The sequence below is a fragment of the Stegodyphus dumicola genome, chromosome 6 (assembly GCF_044657685.1).
Source record: "Stegodyphus dumicola isolate Sdum_Otavi_A_Nest chromosome 6, ASM4465768v1".
Lineage (NCBI taxonomy): Eukaryota > Metazoa > Arthropoda > Arachnida > Araneae > Eresidae > Stegodyphus > Stegodyphus dumicola.
In genome coordinates, this window is record NC_140773.1 from 30,730,488 (window position 1) to 30,752,196 (window position 21,709).

Here is a 21,709-nt window from a genome sequence, read left to right on the forward strand (position 1 = left end):
ATTTTTGTGTTTTTCAACATAACTTGAAATGACTAGTTGTGAAGTCTGATAAACTTGGATCACTTAATTTGTTTTTTCATATAAATTTGACAATTTTCTTTCAAAACGTTTCTCCGACAACCTTTTTTCTTCTGATTGCAAAATAATTTTTAAAAATGTTCCATTTTCAAACAGTTCGAGGAAACCTAAAATAAGCATCGTACAGATTAATTCTTCCTTCCGATTAGCATTTGGACATTTGATATTAGTCAGCAGTCTTTAGTTTTGGCTTGCTTTATTTGATTATAACTAAACCTTCGAGGGGTATCTGCCTAAGGGAAGGCATACCTTCGTGAAGGACTTTCTGAGGGAAATGGCTCGTGTCCATTTACACATGGGGAAAGCCACCAAAACCGTTCCTGCAGCCAGTCCTGTTAGCAGACTTCGAACCTCGAACCATGTTCAGCGGTCGGCCGTTGGTGAACCGTCTCCAAATGTGATGAACACAAATTTTAATCTCATGTGTTATTAAGGTTTAAAGGACTAGATTGTATGCTAATTCTTTTGCATGGGAAGTATTACATAATTGAATAAAATTCAACTTGAATTTCATACTTCTTTTGTAATGTCAAGAGAATACTCCAAGAATCAGCTACTATTGCCGCTATTTTTTTTTTATTACTACAGCATTTCATTTCGTATGCTAAATGCAAGTGCTATTAAGCTAAAAGTACCAGTTTTCAAAGTTCGTAGCTTTATGATTTCCTAAATTTGCTAAAGAATTTTAGGACCTCTTAATGACAAAGGAGCTCTGTGCTTGCTACAGTAGATACTTTTAATTCCGCAATGACAGGAACTGCCTTTTGCAGTGTTTGGCTTTTGAGGCAGTAACGTTTTAATTACATGTTTCAATACTTATCAGGTTCAATGTTTCTTCTAACCTTCTTCGGAAACATACAATGACCTGACTAGAACAGAGAGCTTACTAAAGCTATGTTCACTAATTGTAGTAAGTAGACAGGATACAGACGAAGGGTATACAAAACCCTTTATTTTTCTTTATATACAATGACTTCCGTACTTCGGAATACAATGACCCTCCACTCGGGGTCTAACGTAAAAGGTATAAAAATAAAACTAAACTCTAATTTAACTTTAGAATTACACACGTGTAAGATTGGCCTTATAATAACAGGAAGCGTATGTAGCACAGAGACTGTGAACACTACAATACGTTTAATTTATCAAGAGGATTAAAACCTCTGGCCTGGAAGGCAAATAGCAACTGCGTAACTTCTAAGGTAAGCGGCCTGCTTCGAACTCACTGCTTCCTCTCCCTCTCTTGGCAAAAAGGCCACACTTAAATACTTGGCGTTCTCCAGACAACTTTGCATAAACTCCTTCACGCTTATAATTCTGGCCGGAAGTAGAAAATAAGAAGTGATAGTAAAGATTTAAAATAAAATAAACGTTAGTAAAACTTAAGATCCTTACATACTTATTAGGATTAGATCATATGAAAATGGTCTTGGAATACGGATTTTTGCATGCATGAAATTTGAAGAGAATTATTTCAATTTGATGTTTTTAATTTTTCTCTCTTAGATTCAGTTTGTCTACGAAACAACCTTAGTGTTATCTACTAATTTTAATTAAACAATTCTTTCAATTTTAAATGCTTTTATTTCATTGCATTCAGCATTTCTTATAACATATTATTTTCGTAATTTCAAACGGCATACAAGTGAAATTTGGGCAAATTGCTCCGGTTGCAGTATTACTTTTCGCATTTTATACATTTTAAAATTAAATCTAAGTAATACCTTCTGTATTATTTTCTTATGTTCACTGTATTATACGAGTAATAACTCTATATCTTGAAGTAGAATTGAATGAAAACTAGACTTTTACACTGTTACTGCAATACTGCGTTAAAACTCTATTATCGACAGTTTTCAATGAATTATTTTGTGCAGAGTTAACGGTAAATCCAAAATATTTTGGATTAAATCTAAATACTAATTTTTCGACTCTCAGAACAGTCTGTAATTACGACGAGCGCAAAGGAAAATCAGATGGAAAATTCTAACTAGCAGTAATAGTTAATGCAAGTCATCAATCATGCCTAAAGCATTTAAGTTAATGTTAACTCTCTATATGCAGCCAGAAGTGATTAATAGAATGTTTCGTATTAGATTATTAAACAGTAAATCTGAAACGATTAAAAATACGAATTAGATATGTACTTCAAAATTTACTTAACTTTTAATGTCTGAAATAAATTTCAGCTTTGCTAAGGTACCAAATAAAAGAAAACTAGGTAAACGTTTTACAAATAAATGTAATTACCTTCTTTTGGAAATCGAAGTTATGGAATTAATAAATGGAAATTAAAAAAAAATTACTATGCGTTATGTTTTCAGTTCTTCTCATGTTACAGATTCATTTCTTTGAATGCCACATAATTTCGTTCTAACTCTATGATTATGTTTTACAAATATTTGAAACCAGTAACGTAATCTTTAAACTTTTAAAGTATATTTGAAGCAGCAGGTGTTAATAAATTGTCAGTAATGAAGCGAGAGACGAAATGCCCCAAGTTCAGAAGGTTTTAGTTTCATTCAGATTCATCCCCAAAGTCTAAATTAAAATTTTGATTCCCAAATTTAAAGTTACTATTGCTGAAGCGCTATGTAAGCATCTGCGTCATGATTATTATCCAAGAATCGTATGATAGAGATTAATTTTTAAATGATGCAGTCTAGAGCAAGCAGTTGCTATTTTTAGGATGGGAATGGAAACCAAATTAAATCCATTGTTAAGGAATTATTGAAAATTAAAATAAGAATTTTGATTTATATATTTTTATCTTACATGCGCACAAAAGTAACTTACAGACACACACACACATACATATATATATATATTTGTAATAATAAAATTCCATAGTCAAGAATACACTTAAAATTCTAACTGTATGTTCTTTTCATTTTTAATGGCGACGTTCTCTTATTTGAAAGTACGTGAAATTAAATCCACAGCCCCGTAGTCAAGTTGTTTTTCCCACCTTTTCTACACGTACAGTTATAGAATGTTCTGGAAATATTTAAAGCGAACTGGATAGGCTGACGAGGCTGACGTCATTTCTTGGAAGCTCCGCCTTTCCAGAGGCTATAAAAGGACTATATATCATACATATAGGTATATATCATACATTGTTGTGTATACATTGTAAATATTTTTAAAGTTTTCATTAAATTTAATGATAAAATGATAATGATGTATAAAAATTTATGACATAACTATTTAATGGTAAGTTTTAAAGTTTTAAAAATATCCATTTTCATTAGTATTTCTCTTTAAAAATTTCCCGTTACATTGGTATTTTCTTAAAATTTCCAAGGAGATAATCAAATTGAAATTAATTAAAAAATATATATTCTTGTATAATGCATATTTGTGTGTGTATGCATAAGTGTAAATTACAAAAAATTGCATATATGTATTATTTAGCATATAATAGAGATTGAAACACAGTTTAAACAATTATTTAATTAAAATCGCCTTCTAGCTTTTTGAGACTTTCGCGCATTTCGCAAAGTATTATCATTAAATTATTTATTGTGAGTTTAGTCTTTGCAGCTATTATGCAATTATTTGGAACGCTACGGACGTATGAATATTTTGTGAAACCCTATTACTTGAAATGGTTCCCTAATATCTTAAATTAAAAAAATATATATATATGATGAAGATTTGCATAAATTTATGTGTATTTCTCTCTTTGTGATAAAACAACGATACCTTAGAGGCATTCAAATTTGAATAACGTACATCTCCACCCAAATATGGGCATCAGGAAGCCAAAATTTGGAATTTGATGCATTATGTATTCCATAGTTTGTAAAGCATTTATGAATTTCTGGTTAAGAAACTCAACGATTTCAAAGCAAGCAATGACAACACTGTACGAAAAAAAAAAAAAAAAAAAAAAAAAAAAAAAAAAAAAAAAAAAAAAAACATTATCTCCAGCTCTCGAGGCTGTGTATCAGAAATTCTAAAGATATGCTCTTTTAAATATTTTGTGACATTGCTATTGAATTGAATTTTATGATTTAAGTGAAAAGAACATTATATTTAATTAATAGAACACACAAAAGGTTAAAAAAATACTTTGGCCTAATATAAAATCTGAAAGCTTTCATTTTTTGTTTCTTTGAAAAGTTGGTCTTTTACCTTCGTATACAAAGCAGTACTTTCCTTTATGTTTTGAATTCGAGGAGGAGATTTTTCATTTGAGTAGTCATGAGTAATGCCTACTGCTAGTTCTTTCAAAAGCATCGTTTAATCCTTAATTTCAAAGAAATGATGTTGTCTTTCCTTAAATTCCACATAAATTGTATAAAATGAGCATGTACAGTTCCCAACATTTCTTTCCACAGTCTAATGCATTCGCGTTTTGAAGGCAGAAACCATTTCCCTTTATTCTTTTACATTATCTCTAAATGCCTAGCAGTTGCACCTAAAGATAAGTCGGCATTTCTTTTCTGAGAAGGTGCGTGATCATTATATGTGTCAGTACACCCAAATGAGATGGAATGGATGTTGAATGGTAGGTCACCGTGCTTAGAATTCACTCTTAGGACGGAAAGAAAGTTACGGAATATATGGAATTGACCCGCAAGGGACAGGAACGCGTATCATTGAGCCACAAAGAGGGAAGTGAGCAACGTATTTATTAGCTTTGAATCCTTCTGAGTACGTGAATTAGGTTTGCTGATAAACAGAACAATGCATATTAAAAAGCATTGAATGAGTGGATATATTGTTAAAATACACTCATGTCCAAAATTATGTTTACATGCATAAATTCACGGATTTCTCACAGACTATGACTTATAATTTAATGAATTTTCGTGGAATCATACATAACATGATGACACATAAATGCAAAAGAAAAAAATGAAGATCACCTCATATGATATAAAATTGTAGCATGAAACAATAAAAATGGCAATAAAGTGTGACAAAGAGAGTTAAGAAAAAAAGGAAAGATTCAGAAAAAGAATTAAGCCTTACGAATTTAATATGGAATATGATCTCCCCTGACTTGTACACACATATCACAACGTGTTTTAAGGTTGGAAATAACATTGTTAACCACAGTTTGGGGAATTAATCTCCACTCTTCCAGCAATTCCGTCTTCAGAGCATTTACATCTCTAGGAGGAGGATGTATACGTGCAATTGCTCTTCCAAGGTAGTCCCATAAGTTCTCTATCGGGTTAAGGTCAGGAGAGTTTGGTGGCCAAGGTATTCGCTTAATGTCTTCACTTTCAAGGAATTCATCAACGAGGTTTGCTCGATGTGGACGGGCATTATCATCCATAAATAAAAAGTCGGGTCCATATGCACCCCTGAAAAGTCTTACATAAGGATCTAAGACCTCATCTCGATATATCTGGCCTGTCACAGATCCGCTGCTGAACACGTGTAGGGGCGTACGTCCATCGATCATTATTCCACCCCATACCATCACACCTCCACTACCGAAACGGTCACGTTCCACAATGTTCGAGGGATCATTTCGTGTTCCTGACTCCCTCCAGATGTAAACACGTTTAGAATCACCAGTTAAACTAAACCGCGACTCATCAGTAAAGAGAACATGGGACCATTGATGTTCAGTCCAGTTTTGATGTTCTTTACACCAATTAAAGCGATCCCTCTTTTTCTGTGGAGACAGTAAAACACATACCCTTGGCTTTCTGGTATAAAGGCCTTCTTCATTAAGCCTTCTGTATATTGTTTGCCGTGATGCAACAGTTCCAGTGGCGGCTGCAAGCTCTGAACTTAACTGGTGAGCAGTAGCCTTTCTGTTACGACGGGCAGTTAATGCCAGATACCGATCTTCAGAAGCAGTTGTCATTCCTTTACGACCTTGTCCAGGCCTCCTTACAACACTTCCATCATTTTGAAATTGTTTCCATAGCTTAGAGACTGTTTGTCTTGAAATATTCAGACATGTGGCTGTCTCCATGATTGACTGCCCTGCTTCTGAAACGGCCGATAATTCGCCACTTTACAGATTCTTCCAAATGATACTTCGAAGCCATAACAAACCGCTTTGAGTCCCTACACACTGAAATCAAACGCTATGTTGCAGAAATTCACTCAAGTATTCAGTTTGCGCAAAGCGCTTGATTCACCCTTGGATGACGTAATGCCTAGATTTGCATATCACAAACCGTTTGATTACTTTTGATGGATACTGCTATTTAGGCTTGGTTTTCACACATTCCCTGCAAATACGGATCACATTGATTCGATATTTCATTGAATATCATCATTTTTGGGTATGTAAAGATAATTTTGGACATGAGTGTACTTCCAGAAACCTATTCTTGCAATGAAGATAACAATGATCTGCTCTTTCTTGAATACCTTTTGGATACCTTAATATATTCAATTCCTTCTTAATCTTAATTATTTTCATTATTCATGAAGCTGTACTAAAAGGTTTTGTGCAGCAGTCAGAAAGCATATAAATTTTTTGTTTCCCCAATGGCCCAATGGACTTCGACTTCCCCAATGGCCCAATGGACTTCAACGATTTTTTTCCCCAAGGGACTTCGACTTCGCCACTACTAAGGCCAGAAGTGGTGGTCACATTACTATGAAAGCACTTAATAGGTGGGCCATCTTTGCCTCCTTTGAACAGGGGCTTTTCACAAAAGTCAATGTATGGCCATGTACTTATCAGATATCAACAAATACTGGGACTCAGGCAGTTGGATAGCAGCAATACCCATCGGCAGCTCTGGATAATGGCGAACGTGGTGCTGTACTGATTAACCATTAAGGTAAAGGGACAGTGTCCACGTCCTCCGTCACTTATCACTTATCACTTTGAAGAGACATTTATAACCATACATTTTCCAGGATTCGAATCCGGGAGCTTTAGTTTTGCCGTTGGCTCTCTAACCACTATACCGTCTGAGCGGCATATAAAAATGTTCCATCCATGAGAAATATATCTTGATGATATTTAATTTATCCTTTTGAAAACAATTTTTTGATTTAACAATGCAAGGAGGAAAAGGATAGTACTGAGACAAATAAACGCAACATCATTCGTGTAATATTCACCAGGGAAAAATGGATCACAATAATGCAATATAATTCCACATTTAAAATACGAAGCTCATTTATTCTATGGTCAGTTTTTCATCATGTTCGCCTTGAGTACTGATTAAATGCAACCATTTCTGCCATAGCTCAAAAGAAAAAAGTGGTTTTTTGAAACTCAAAATAAAACACAAAATCTATAAGACGTCAAGATGCTTTAAAGTCAAATACTAAACTTTTTCTAGTGGTGCTTGGATGAGTCATAAATGCGAAGATTCAATTTATACTGACTCGGAAGTTAGTACACTTTGTCCGTGGAAACGTTTCTTGTTGTTTTTCTTGGATTGAGTCTCAAGACAATACAAAATACACACAGAGGGATAAAACACTTGTTTCAAAGGAATATATATATATAGATATATAAAGATTGTTGTTTTTATCGCATGCGTGTGTCCAAAGTTGGTTTCTTATTTCTTTACTTCTTTTTTATACATCTTTTTGATTGCTTCTATCTACGGCTTAAGACTCAAACGAGTCCCATTTGGCAGCAAAGACGTCTAAGTCCTTAAATTTGAAGACCTTTTGCCGAATGTAGATAAAATGGGTTTTTCTGTTTTTTTCATAGTTTATATTAGTGTTTGCTGTCAGAGAGAACACCAGCCATTAAAGAATACATTAAACATTTATGAGTTATTGTAGGCAATGTTGTATGGCGTTCAAACATCTTATGTTGCAGACGTCGAACAGAAACATTCCTTTTAGCATTTTAACACACTGTTTGCTTAAACATTTTAATTAAAATTTGCTTCCGAATTGAGAGATTGTATATTTATTATTTAAATATTCGGTATATTATTCATACAGATGCTCTTTGCATATTTTTCAGATGACTTTGCTTTGCTATAAAACCATCACCTTCTTGGGAAATGCTTTTTAACTGCAACCTATATTTTTGAAAGTGTGATTTATCCTCTTCTGTTTGATAATGCTGTTTCCATGCAAAATGGCGCTTCTAAAGAAGCAGTGGAGGAAAGGTTATGCTTGTGCTGTTTCCGAAGAAAATTATTCATACGTAGTTATTAAAAATACTGTGAAAGCCATGCTTTTTCCGTATTTTAAGCAACGACGAATAACATTGTCAACAAGAAAGGAAGAATACATCAAACTTTGTCTTTACTAAGAGAAAAAACGAAATATTTCGAATATTGCAAAGGTAGGAAATTTAATGATAAAAAGAAAATATTTGAAGTCAAAGGACAGTTGGCGTAATCATCAAAATGCTTAGTGACACTGTAAGTAAAGTGAATAATACTGATAGGAATCTTAAAAAGGCCAAAAAATGTGATATGCCTTACCTTTCTATTCGACAAGCAGAACGTGTTGCAGAATTTTCTATGAGAAACAATTATTCGAATGAAAATGGAAACGTATTATCACAGTTCATGAATCTTGAGTTCATTTAAATAAGCACAATAACAAAAGATCCATTTATTATCATCAAAGAGGCGAAAATATCTTAAAACATGGTTAGAAGAATCTCAAAAAAGGGTTTCAAAGGGATTTATAATTTATAATTGTTGTTGGTTTTTGATATAACGACAAAAAAGGTAAAAAATAAACTCTGAAAGCTTTCAGATTTTACATTATGCCCAAAGGGACTTTTTTTAATGTTTTGTGTGCCGCCTTTAATTATTAAATATCATGCTCTGCTCACTTAAACCATAAAATTCAATTCAACAGCAATATCACAAAATAATTTTAAAATGTGCATATCTTAAGATCTTAAGACTGTGTATCAGAAATTCTAAAGATATGCTCTTTTAAATATTTTGTGACATTGCTGTTGAATTGAATTTTATGATTTAAGTGAGAAGAACATGATATTTAATTAATAGAACACACAAAAAGTTAAAAAAAATCCTTGGCCTAATATAAAATCTGAAAGCTTTCATTTTTTGTTTCTTTGAAAAATTTGTCTTTTTCCTTAGTATACAAAGCAGTACTTTCCTTTATGTTTTGAATTCGAGGAGGAGATTTTTCATTTGAGTAGTCATGAGTAATACCTACTGCTAGTTCTTTCAAAAACATCGTTTAATCCTTAATTTCAAAGAACTGATGTTGTCTTTCCTTAAATTCCACATAAATTGTATAAAATGAGCATGTACAGTTCCCAACAGTTCTTTCCACAGTCTAATGCATTCGCGTTTTGAAGGCAGAAATCATTTCCCTTTATTCTTTTACACTATTTCTAGCCTCTCACGTTGGAGATAGAGTAGGTTTTTTTTCGTACAGTATTGCCATTGCTAGCTTTGAAATCGTTGAGTTTGTTAATCAAAAATTCGTTATGTGTTACAAAATATGAAATCGATAACAAAACAAATTCCAAATTATGGCATCCACAAGCCCATATTCTATAGAAGATTACGTTATTCAAAATTTGACGGCTCTAGGTAGCGTTGTTTTATCACAATGGGAGAAACATATATACATTTATGCAGATTCTTCCTTATTTAATTTCTTTAAATATAATACAGAACTCTAATATTTGGTGGAAACAATTTAAAAAGTGAAACAACATTTATAATGAAATAAAGCAAAATTAATAGGCCTTCTGGCTAAAAAGAAATGAAAGAGAGTGTATAACACTCTTAAGGTCAAGTCCACATATTCCCATAGAACTGCATCAAAACAAAGCAAGCAGACGCACGAAAAAATCCGCTATTAATTTTCTGGAAAAAATGGAACAGCAAACGTGTATCAAGACCGTACCCTTCACTCATATCCCTGTTAAATCTCCTGATGTATCATTCATGGATTTGCGCTTTTGGACTTTTAAACAACGGATTGTCCAGGCATCAACCTACAACCCATTTGGACTTTGGAAAGCTGTTCAAGATGAATGAGATAAAATACCTCTTTTTTATTGTCTTCGGAATTACAGTGTAGAAATTTGGCGATTTTAGCGATTTGTTGCCCATTTATTCTTACTTTTCCAGAAAAGCATCGCCTCTTCAGATTTTCATATTAGAGCAACTCATATACATTCAAAATAATACAACAGTTTCACATATAATTATTTATATATGTGCAAAATTCGTAACAATATGAATTTTAAAAGGCTTCAAACTAAGTGAATTTGGTTTATTAATTTTACCTGAAGTTAATTATTCTGTTCGGTTTAAATATTTCGAACTTTCTGAATGGTTAAAGTAAGAAATGAAAATTTAATAGTTTATTCTACCCCTCAGTGATTCGAATCCGACTTTAAACGGGCAGCGTATTTTTGCTTCCTTGTACGAAGTAAAAAGGAAGTATTGTAATCGCGAAAAGTTTCAGGCAGCATATTTCACCGAAAATATCCATTTTGACCGCTATCGAATGCAATTTAACGATGTTTTTGCGTGATATCTGTACGTAAGGACAGAATAAAAGACTCGTTTCCTCCAAAAATATTATAAAACTGCTTTAAAATGAATTCTGAAGAGATTTTTCGTGGCGTTTGTACGAACGTATGTACGTACGTGCGTACGTAACTCAAAAAAATTAGCCTCAGAACTTTGAAATTTTGTATATAGGACTGCCATAACATGCAGATGTGCACCTCGTAATTTGGTTGCAATCGGCCGCACCAAACGTATATAAATATGTTTATATATATATCCACTCTGTTACCCGGCTCAGTGATTTCAGTTTCTTTACTCTTATGTGTTTGTAAATTGTACATTTTGTGCTTTAAAAATGATTGAATTATGTTGCTTTTATCTTCCGGTTAAGGTTTCTGTGCCTTTGGTAAATCTGCATGCAATATTTTTAGAATTATTTAAGCGCCGCTAGGCCTTTTTTTATGGCAGCCATTGATTGTTTACAATTGAAACAGCAGACTAGTGGATTTGTTGCCAATCTAGAGAAACTTAGCTTAGCTGGAGAAACTTAGTAACAACACAGATAACGCCTTAATTTATTATTGCCAATTAAATCATGCTTAATCCTTTCTGGAATTTTTTCGGGGAAATATGTGTTTAAGATTTACTTCGTAATTTTTAATATAGATATTTTGAGTTTTTATGTATTTTTGCCTTCTCACGAAGTGAGAACTGAATTGATTGAATGAGAAATACTCAATCGTCTGTGAAAAACTGTTTCTTTTTTGTTTTGCTTGCTTAATTTCTTTTATACATCGTTCTAGCTTTATTATAGTATTTGAATAGAACATGTGGCAACGATTAGATAATTCTATTCTTTAAATGATATAAATTTTGTGCATTATGACTTATAATATGAACGAAATATAATACTGTTAAGTGAACCTAGCGCCAGAGGTTCGCTATGGTAAACAAATACCAGAGTGAATTTTAAAGAATGCATTTATTCTATTGTGGTTTATGAGCTGTCGGCGAAGTAGATTTAAGTCAATTCAATAAGTTTAAATGAAATGCAAGAAAAAATGCGTATAATTTAATATTCCGTACAAGGAAGTCATGTGGTGTACACATCAGATTTTTTTTTTTTCATGTAATAAATAATACGAAGAAATGAACCATATTCTATTTTGCAACTAAATACAGTACGCTTCAAATAAGCAAGACTTTACAATTTTTTTGTTCTTTGTTTTTAGGAATCTTGTTCAGGATTATATTTCTTCAATTTGATTGTATTCAGGATTATCTTTCTTTGCCTTCAAAAATCTTTTCTTTTTTATTTATTTATTTATTTTTTTTTTCAAAATATGAAAAGGGCAGGAGGGATTGTTTTCTTCATGTTTCACAAAACCTTATTAACTTCATTTTTGGAGTCAAGTTTAGTCATAGCAATTTGTAAGTAAACTAATTCAATGAAAATTTAATTATTTTTTATTCATCCTTCTTACATGCTAGTCTAAATATTTTCTGGAAAAGGCTTTGATATTCCATCGGAGTATCTTAAACATATTATCTCGTAATCATTTTTTTCTTCCGAAATGGTTTTGTTTCAAACATACGAAATCAAATGTATCCAGCTTAATAAAATCTAAGTAAATTTAAAAAAAAAGATTATTTGTCAGCAAAAAACAGTAACAAAGAGTAGCTTATATCACTTCTACAAACTACATTTCCTTAATTAAGACACAATAACACGCCGAATAAATACTAATTCAGAAGTCAAACAACAAAAATCAGCGTTATATTTACAAAATTTTTCACAGGACTAGTTTCGATGGTTTTACCGAACCACCATCCTCAGCTGCAAAACCGCAAATGAACAAGATAGAAAATAATGATTAGATATGATAAGAAAGCCTGGACAAGAATAAGCAAGTGGCGTCATCTGTTGGTGAAACCAGAACTAAAACATAATTTCCTTAAAGGCCGAAGGCAAATTTGGATTGGAATTAGGATCGTTCACTAGAACAGAAAGATTTTTATGAATCTGAAATGCCTCTAGAAAATCCAGTTCTCGAATGGAAGATGTTTTTTGAATAATTTTGGCAGCAGATAAATTGAAAGTGTAATTTTCGGACCAACAATGTTGAGCAACAGGAGACTTCTGTGTTTCTTTTTTCTAACATATGGCTCATGTTCCTTGACGCGAAATTTTAAGGCTCTCTTAGTTTGGCCAATGTAAATTAAACCACACTGGCAAGGAATCCTATAAATACCCCAGGAATTCATATCCGGAATGGGGTCCTTGAGTATGGAACTCGGAATTTTATTGATGGGAGAATAAACAACCCGAAAGTTAAATTTCTGCAAAATATGTGCAACTTTATAGCTAATTGATGGAAAGAAGGGATTGGCAACAGAATTTTTCACTTTTTAACTTGAGACTTGCAATTCTCTTCCGTTTCTCGACATTCTGGTCACACGTAACACATCCAAATTCAGTACTACGGTTTACCGTAAACCTTCATCAGTTTGCCTTCCACCACACTATAATCATGTCATTCGACTAAACAAAAGTTAGCTTCATTTTATTCCTATGTTTTCCATGCTCTTCAAGTTTGCTCCTCCAAACTAGCCCTTGATGAAGAATTAAATTATTTAAAAGCAAAAGCTATTGACAGGGGCTTTTCACCCAAAATTATTAATCAAGCAGTTAAAAAATTCTCATCTCAACACACTAAAAGGCACACTCTTGTTTTAGGAGATTATAAAAATTCTGCTGTCATTCCCTTCTTTCCATCAATTAGCTATAAAGTTGCACATATTTTGCAGAAATTTAACTTTCGGGTTGTTTATTCTCCCATCAATAAAATTCCGTGTTCCATACTCAAGGACCCCATTCCGGATATGAATTCCTGGGGTATTTATAGGATTCCTTGCCAGTGTGGTTTAACTTACATTGGCCAAACTAAGAGAGCCTTAAAATTTCGCGTCAAGGAACATGAGCCATATGTTAGAAAAAAGGAAACACAGAAGTCTCCTGTTGGTCAATATTGTTGGTCCGAATATCACACTTTCAATTTTTCTGCTGCTAAAATTATTCAAAAAACATCTTCCATTGGAGAACTGGATTTTCTAGAGGCATTTCACATTCATAAAAATCTCTCTGTTCTAGTTAAGGATCCTAATTCCAATCCAAATTTGCCTTCGGCCTTTAAGGAAATTATGTTTTAGTTCTGGTTTCACCAACAGAAGGCGCCACCTGCTTATTCTTGTCCAGGCTTTCTTATCTTATATAATCATTATTTCCTATCTTGTTCATTTGCGGTTTTGCAGCTGAAGATGGTGGTTCGGTAAAACCATCGAAACTAGTCCTGTGAAAAATTTTGTAAATATAACGGTGATCTTTGTTGTTTGACTTCTGAATTACATTTCCTTATCCCGAAAGTTTCGTAAATATTTCGCGTCCATCAACTATACTTGAATTTATATTATATTGAAAATTCGCGCCGAGTCAAAGTAACGGGCCAGTTTTAACTTTAAAAAAATAAGTCGAAAATTGAAATGCTAGTTACGAACAACGAATTCCTACAATTATATGTTAAAGGAAATAAAACATTTAAAGAAACCCTGCGAAAGAAAATTACATGTAGCATATTAATATAAGAAAATTTTTTCACAAATGCTTGGTGATTTATGTTAGTATAAACACGACATAAGAATTTTCAGTCAATACTAAAATTTGCATAGACGGCTGTAACTCAACATCTAAAAGCTTAACCGAGGTATACTGGAAAGTTTGAGACTATGTTAGAAAAATTTAATCCATAATTTGTAACAGCAATTTTCATTGATAAGCGTTTATTTCTAGGTTCAATACCTAGCCAAAGAAAATCATTAAAATTCTTTTAAACAAAAACAAGTAAAATGAATTCTAGCCGTTAACTTGGTAAAGATGTTGAGTCATTAGGCTATATCGATGCTGGAACGTGAAATATGTGAGGTGCCCTCTCTGGGATTCTAACCCTGGACCTTTCGCATATGCGTCGAGTGTGCTTCCAGTTACGAATGCACACGGAAAGGAGTGGCAGTTGACATTTGACTAGAGACAGGGGACACCATCATTCTATAAAGAGGTTAGATGGTATTGTCTCGCATTCCCACATATCTAGCATTAGTAGATGCATACCATTATAAGATACTGTTGCCGCATGTCTGGCAATTTACATAATTATTACGTTAATTCAAATGCTCAAAATACTTGGCCTTAAAACATGTACTTAGAATAGTACACATTTCAAACACACTTTGTAGAAACATTAGGTTATTTTTTGAAAGCAGAAGAGATGAAATATTTGCAACGCCTTCGCCGGAACTCTCAATTACGCGCTGAGAGTGCAGACCACTACACCACGAAAGCTTGTTAAGAAGGCGGGAGAAATACCTTATATACTCCCCCTTTTAAAGGGCAACTGCGGTTTTAGTGAACCCAATCGCCAATTTCTGGGTGCGATGAATCCTCATCCAACACCCTTTTAGTTCGAGTGCCACGGTAGAAACATTAGGTAATTTTTGGAAGCAGAAGAGATGAAACATTTGCAACGCCTTCGTCGGGAATCGGACAGTGGACCTCTCAATTACGCGCTGAGCGTGCACCACTACACCACGAAAGCTCTTTAAGAAGGCAGGAGAAAGGAGAATTACCTTATAACTTTACAAAATCCACACTTTGCGGACTTTACAGAATTTACAGGGGCATATTTTGGGACAAAAAAAAATACAGTAATATAAGAGAAAATTAAATTTCTAAAACAATTGAGTGACTATTACACATTTACTCGAGGCACCGTTCCTGGGCAAATCTAACAGAGAGGTCTTACCTTCTGCTCACTTACCACAGGAAAACCACCATGCGGAAAGAAGGGAAGAAATACCTCATATACTTTCCTTTTAAAGTACTGGACCCAATAGACAAATCCTGCTTGTGCTGAAACTTCGTCCATCATGCCTTTTAGTTTGGGCGTTACTTGTAGAGTCTTTTGGAATTGTATTGATGTAAGGAAACGGAAGAAATCCTCAAGGCCGTCGTCGTAATTCGAACTCCAGACATTCCGAATACGCGAAGAACGTGCTTCCCACGAAAGTATATAGAAATGAGGGAGAAAATACGTTATAGAATGCTTTAGAAACAGAAAAGTGTCATTTAACATTATGCAATATATTTCCAAAACTCTTATCTTTAAATTGTGCCTACAAGACTACATATACGTATTTTTTCTTTAAAAGAGTAATTTTCTTATGAAAAATACTCTTTCTCTCGACAACAGTTCCTCAAATGCCTATTTCTTTTCACGAAATTTACCGTATTTGAATTTTCTACACGCAAATATGTTTGTTCAAATGAAATTTTGTAGAAGTGTTGAAAATAAGAGAAAAAAAAAACATGTTGCAGTCTTGGGAATTTTGGTAATGTGTTCATTGTGGTAACAGTTGGCGAAGCATATTGTGCGCTCTGAATAGAAAACGAGACGGAACAAATTCCATCTTTCTCGTTTCCTTTTCAGTGGTTACGTCAGCTATAATAATTTGACAGGGAAGCCATTCAAAATTCAGAAAGCATTTCCATCTATAGTGCGAAAATGGAAAGCCATTGACAATTCAGAATTATTTAAACCAAGAAAATGTGAAAATTTTGTATTGATAAGCTTCGAAACAGGGATGTAAAACTAAGGAGCATTTAGATAATATCTAATTACAATTGTGAAATATTAGAGGTAAACTGAAGAGTTGATAAAGTAGCTAAATTTTAAACTGTGCTACGTAGTTACAGTAATGAAGTTTTTTTTTTTATTATTATTATTATTTGTATAAACAGCACATTAAGGCAATGATTTTACATGGTAGTTATATAAACATTGTGTATGCTATGACCTCTGTAGGTATTTAATACACACAGTTAAATCACTTTACAGATTCATCCATTCTTAGTATCGATATATAGTAATTGATTATAAATTATATCCTTAGTTTAAACGTGCTTTTATTATTAGTAAGTGCATAAAAAACATGAAGGATTCTGGGGCGAACCATTTATTTTTCGAATAAAATTATGCTACAGAACTTTACCCATTTCTACTTTTTATACGCTTTGGATTTTCTCAAGCTATGCAGTGTAAATAAATGGGTGTTTTTAATGGATGTAAATAATCATTTCAAAATCAGTCTCTAAAAACAACCATTCGTAATTCTGCGTGACTTTGGTCTCCTACGGAAGTGGTCATATTAGAAAGTTCTGTGCCAATAAGAACAATTGTTTAGTTATCACAGATGTTGATTATCTTATATCCGATAGTATTAGAGAGCAGTCACGATGAAGGTTCACATTATTTTAATTAATTCACATTATTCACATTAATTAAAATAATTCACATTATTTTAATGAATTCACATTATTCACATTAATTAAAATAATTCACATTATTTAAATTAATTCTCATTATTTAAATTAATTCACATTATTCACATTAATTAAAATAATTCAATTATTTTCATTAATTCACATTTCTCATTTAATCTATTCAGGAAAAATTCCCCAAAGAATAACCAAATTTCTGCGGACACCAGAATAATAATTATTATATTTCAGGTCAATTATATATTGCTCTGTTATATTATCTAATAATTATTTGTGTCATTCTGAGTGTTATTTATTTCTCCGTGTTGGTCTACTTATTTTATTCAGTTTATATCAGATGATTAGCTTTTGTTTTTTATTATCAATTATCTGCAAAGTGCAACATTTCACGCTAATCCAAAAGTAATAAAGCCTGTGAAAAATTTCTAACATAGAAGAAGAAAATGAAGTATTAATTATGCAAGATTGCTTTGTTTCGTGTTTAAAGATAACGTTTTGGCTAATCTTTCTTAAACAAGCAACTAATTAAGCTTAACTTACTTTTCTCGAAGTTATCATCTTTTTAAAAACTCTTAAAAAGGAAAATACTTAAGTTTATTTTGAAAGATTATTTAAGCCAAAACTAGAGTTGATACTTCTGCAGAAAGTTTCGCATAAATTTCTTTAGTCACTGAAAATTCTAACGTTTTCATACAGAGCTCTAGGATACAAGAATCGGTCTTAGTATTCTTCCAAAACGTAGCCTCAGTTCACTAAAAAATTTAAAACCTTTCGCTTAATATGTTTATGCCAACTGAAGTGCAAATTTACGCTTTGTTATACACGAAAAAATATTTTACACAATTTAATACATCGCAGAAATTCTAGCAATAACGTTTTGCTACTATTTTAGATACTATTTCAGATCAAGATATGTTTTATGTAATATTTAGATGATTATATATAATATTTATATTATATAATACATATACATTGTCTTATATTATATTATACAATTTATATATATATGATATTATATGATTGCTATTTTTTTTCTCAAAGTCCGATTGGTCGCTAAAGGAATACTTCGAGGAAATCCCGCTAGGTTCTCTGTTCAGACGTCTTCCGCAGTATCGCTAGTTTGCTTGGGGAACGTGTCGATTCGCAATTGTCATTTCGGAGTACGTATGGAGCGCATAAACATGCTTCGAAAAATAGTCTCCCGCCAAATGTGAATTGCGTTCAGTCACTCAAATTCTGCATGCTGAAGGAAGCAATGCAGCTGAAATTCGTAGACGAATGAGTAAAGTGGACGGAGAAACGTTCATGAGTGACAGCAAAGTGCGGAAATTGTTCAGGGACTTTGGAGCTGGACGCAGCAATGTTCAAGATGCAGGCGGCCAGGGAAGGAAGCCAGTCAACAGATAATCTTGGTCAGCGCGTGGATCATGCGATGCGCGGAAATCGTCGGTTCACAATTTCTGGGTTGAGTGATTTGTTTCTTGAAATTTCACGGTCAGCTGTATATAGCATTGGGAGTGAAAGACTCGAGTACCGTAAACTCTGCACGAGATGGGTTCCCAAGATGCTGTCTGACCATCACAAAGCTCAGCGAATCATTAACTCTTTCGCATCGAAGTCGCCCGTAACGCCCGTTCATTCAGGCAACGGCAAACCGCCCCAATGCCTCCTTTATTTTCTACCTAGTTCTTTCCCCTCCACGTTAGTGTATGGCTCATTGGTTTCGCGAGTTGTTAAAAGACATGTCAATCATTCTTTTGAAGCAAAAAAAGGAGAAATACGGAAATCTATTGACGTTCGCAGGTTCAATCCGACCCTAAGGTGAAACTGCACACAATGGATGAAACCGCAGGGGGAAAGGAAAACTATTCCAAGACAAATTCGTAAACACGGACGTTTTCGATGTTTGTTGAAAACAGATTTGGTCGTCCCTCGATGCGAAAGAGTTAACCTTCCTCACGCTACTATCGGGGCGGAAATGAGTTTTTGGACACAGGAGATGAAACATGGGTGCATTATGCAACTGAAGAATCAAAAGAGCAATGGAAACAGTGGATGCATTCACACTCCTCAAGTAGTAAGCCAATGAAGTTCAAGCGCACGTTCTCCACCAAAACGTGCATGGCTACAGTATTTTAGGACCGAAAATGTCTTGGTGGAATTCATGCCCCGTAGCACAACCATCACTGCAGCTTCGTATTGCATCACTCTTGAACGTCTTCGAAGGGCAATTCAGAACAAGGGAAGAGGAGTGTTGCCGTCATGTATTGTCCTTATTCATGACAATGCGTGGCCGCACACTGCAGGTGAAACAAGGATCCTTTTCCAGCAGTTTGAATGGGAAATGTTTGATCACGCACCATACACTCCTGACTTCGCCCTCTCAGATTTTCATCTCTTTGCTCACATGAAACGTTGGCTCGGAGGACAGCATTTTGCCACAGACAATGAGCTGCAGACCATCGTACAGAATTGGCTGAAAACACGGGCGGCTGCTTTCTATGGCGATAGTATTGGAAAACTGGTACCACGTTATGCCAAATGTATGAATCGGAACGACGATTACGTCGAAAAGTAGCTTAATGTTGTATCACATTGTTCCATATGAAAGTTTCGTGATTCTCACTGTGATTTTTATTTAGCGACCTATCAGACCTTGAAAAAAATTATCTTACAGTTACTTTTTACAGTTAACGTATAGTTACTTTTTAGTTTATATGTTATATATAATATATTATATTTACATTATAAAGTCCCTCACTATGCTGAGAAATATATATCTAGAGAAAAAGAGATATATAGATTTCCATATACTATATATATATATATATATAACAGAGAGAGAGTTTTAAATAAATATAGATGTAGATACAGCAAAAGAGCAAAAGGAAAAAGACATAAGTGGACTTTTAAGGATAAAATATCTTTCGCTATTGGTGCTCAGACTATAAATTGAAATTCAGTTATTTAATTTCATTTTTGATTATTCTCTAGGAAATGAAAAACGTGTTTGATAGTGATTGAAAGGTGTAGGGAAAATTACTTAATAGAAAATTTAAATTGTAAGAGAATTCATATTAAATAATTTACAGTGCTATATTTATAGCGGATCTCATTGATAAAAGATGTGTTATAAGGAGGAAATAATCCTTTTTTCATAATATACGCAATAATTAAGGCTTGATCGACAGTTTGAACGAAATTATTTTCAAAAAGTGAAACAAGCAGAGAATTATATTTTTGTATTTAATTTAAATCATTATTATTAATTATATATTAAATTATTAAACCTTCATTATTACGGACTTTAGGGAAAAAGAAGAATCTCATTTGATAAGTTAGTCTTCTTCCATGAGATCGGGAATCATTAATTTCTTTTGATAAGCAGTGCTTTGAGTTTTGTACTCGATTAAAATTTAAAATTCCTAAAGAGTATTTTCTCTCGTAGTTTTATTTCATTCTTCTAAAGAACTAAGTTCTACAAGTTGGAATTATACAATAATTTTGCTCTTCATTTCCTAGAGAAAAATCGAAAGTAAAATTAATAATTAAATTTATATATATATATATATATATATATATATATATATATATATATATATTGTGCTAATAAAGGTCCTCACCCAGCCTTTATTTTCGCAATTGTTAATCGTAGACACGTACTTATAGCTATAAATACATTTTATATGACCCCAAATTTCCCATTTATATATTTATGCATTAAAATATATTAATTTTGTTCAAAATGCGAAAGTTTTACACATCTTTTTACCACATATATATATATATATATATAGGAAAATTTTGAACTCCTTTCATAAAATAGAAGATCAATTATTTGGTCCCCATACGACACAATATTGACCGAGATTTGTAATTTCTAAATTTGTGATATTTGATGTTATTTACATTTTGCGCTGAAGACTCGATTAATAATAAAATTAGAATTATTTGAGGTTGATATTTTCTCCTTAAAAGCCACTCAATTATATACTTTTGTGATTTATTAGTTTCTTTAGTTATGATTTACCGAAAAAGTATCCACAGAGAAGATTTTAAGTTTTTGAAATCTAAAAATGAGTTATTAATATCCCCATGAAGTTTTATTATTTGATAATCATAAATTGAAAAACATAAAAGTATTAAAATACAAATATTTTTCATTTTTAGTTACATTTAGCAAATATTATTACAAATTAGTTTTGTGCTAATTTGTAATAATTTTTGCAGCTGTATATGCCCTGCAATAATTTCTAAAAATCGAATTCCGTTTACATTTAGTAACACTGATTTTCTATGTAACGTAATAATTCTTTAAATTAAAATGACCAACCAATGCACCACTGTCTTGTTTAATGTTCAATCTTCATATTCAGTTCCCAAAGATCTGTCTCGAATGTTTTTTTTTCGGTACGTTAATAATGATGTTAACTCACCGAGCGCGGAGATAGGACTAAACGTGTTTGACTGCACAACGGTCAAAAAATGTTTGACCTTTTAGAATTTCTTTAACTACTCTCATTTTCGAAAACATCTAGCTACTTATAAACATAAAGAGTACTTATTGAGTATTATAAAGTAAACTTATTAAGTATTGATCCGTTCAGGGCGACTATGCCACGCACATATTTTGTTCTTTGCGCTTCTTGTTCTTTTTTCTTCGCCATGTTTTCCTCTTTGGATTTCTAAATCATAATAATCAATATATGAATGTCACTACTAAAGTTGGAAATACTATAATAATTAATAATACTAATAAGTAACAACAATTAAAGTAAAGAGTACTTAAAATAGGCAACTCGTGACTGATTCATTCATTTCATACTAT

General features: G+C 32.9%; 1 protein-coding gene across 1 annotated transcript in view; it reads left to right on the forward strand.

The window, feature by feature from the left end:
* The window catches only part of LOC118188648 (inactive dipeptidyl peptidase 10-like), a 1,447,514-nt gene that overhangs the window by 312,695 nt on the left and 1,113,110 nt on the right, over window positions 1–21,709 (forward strand). The window lies entirely within an intron of this gene.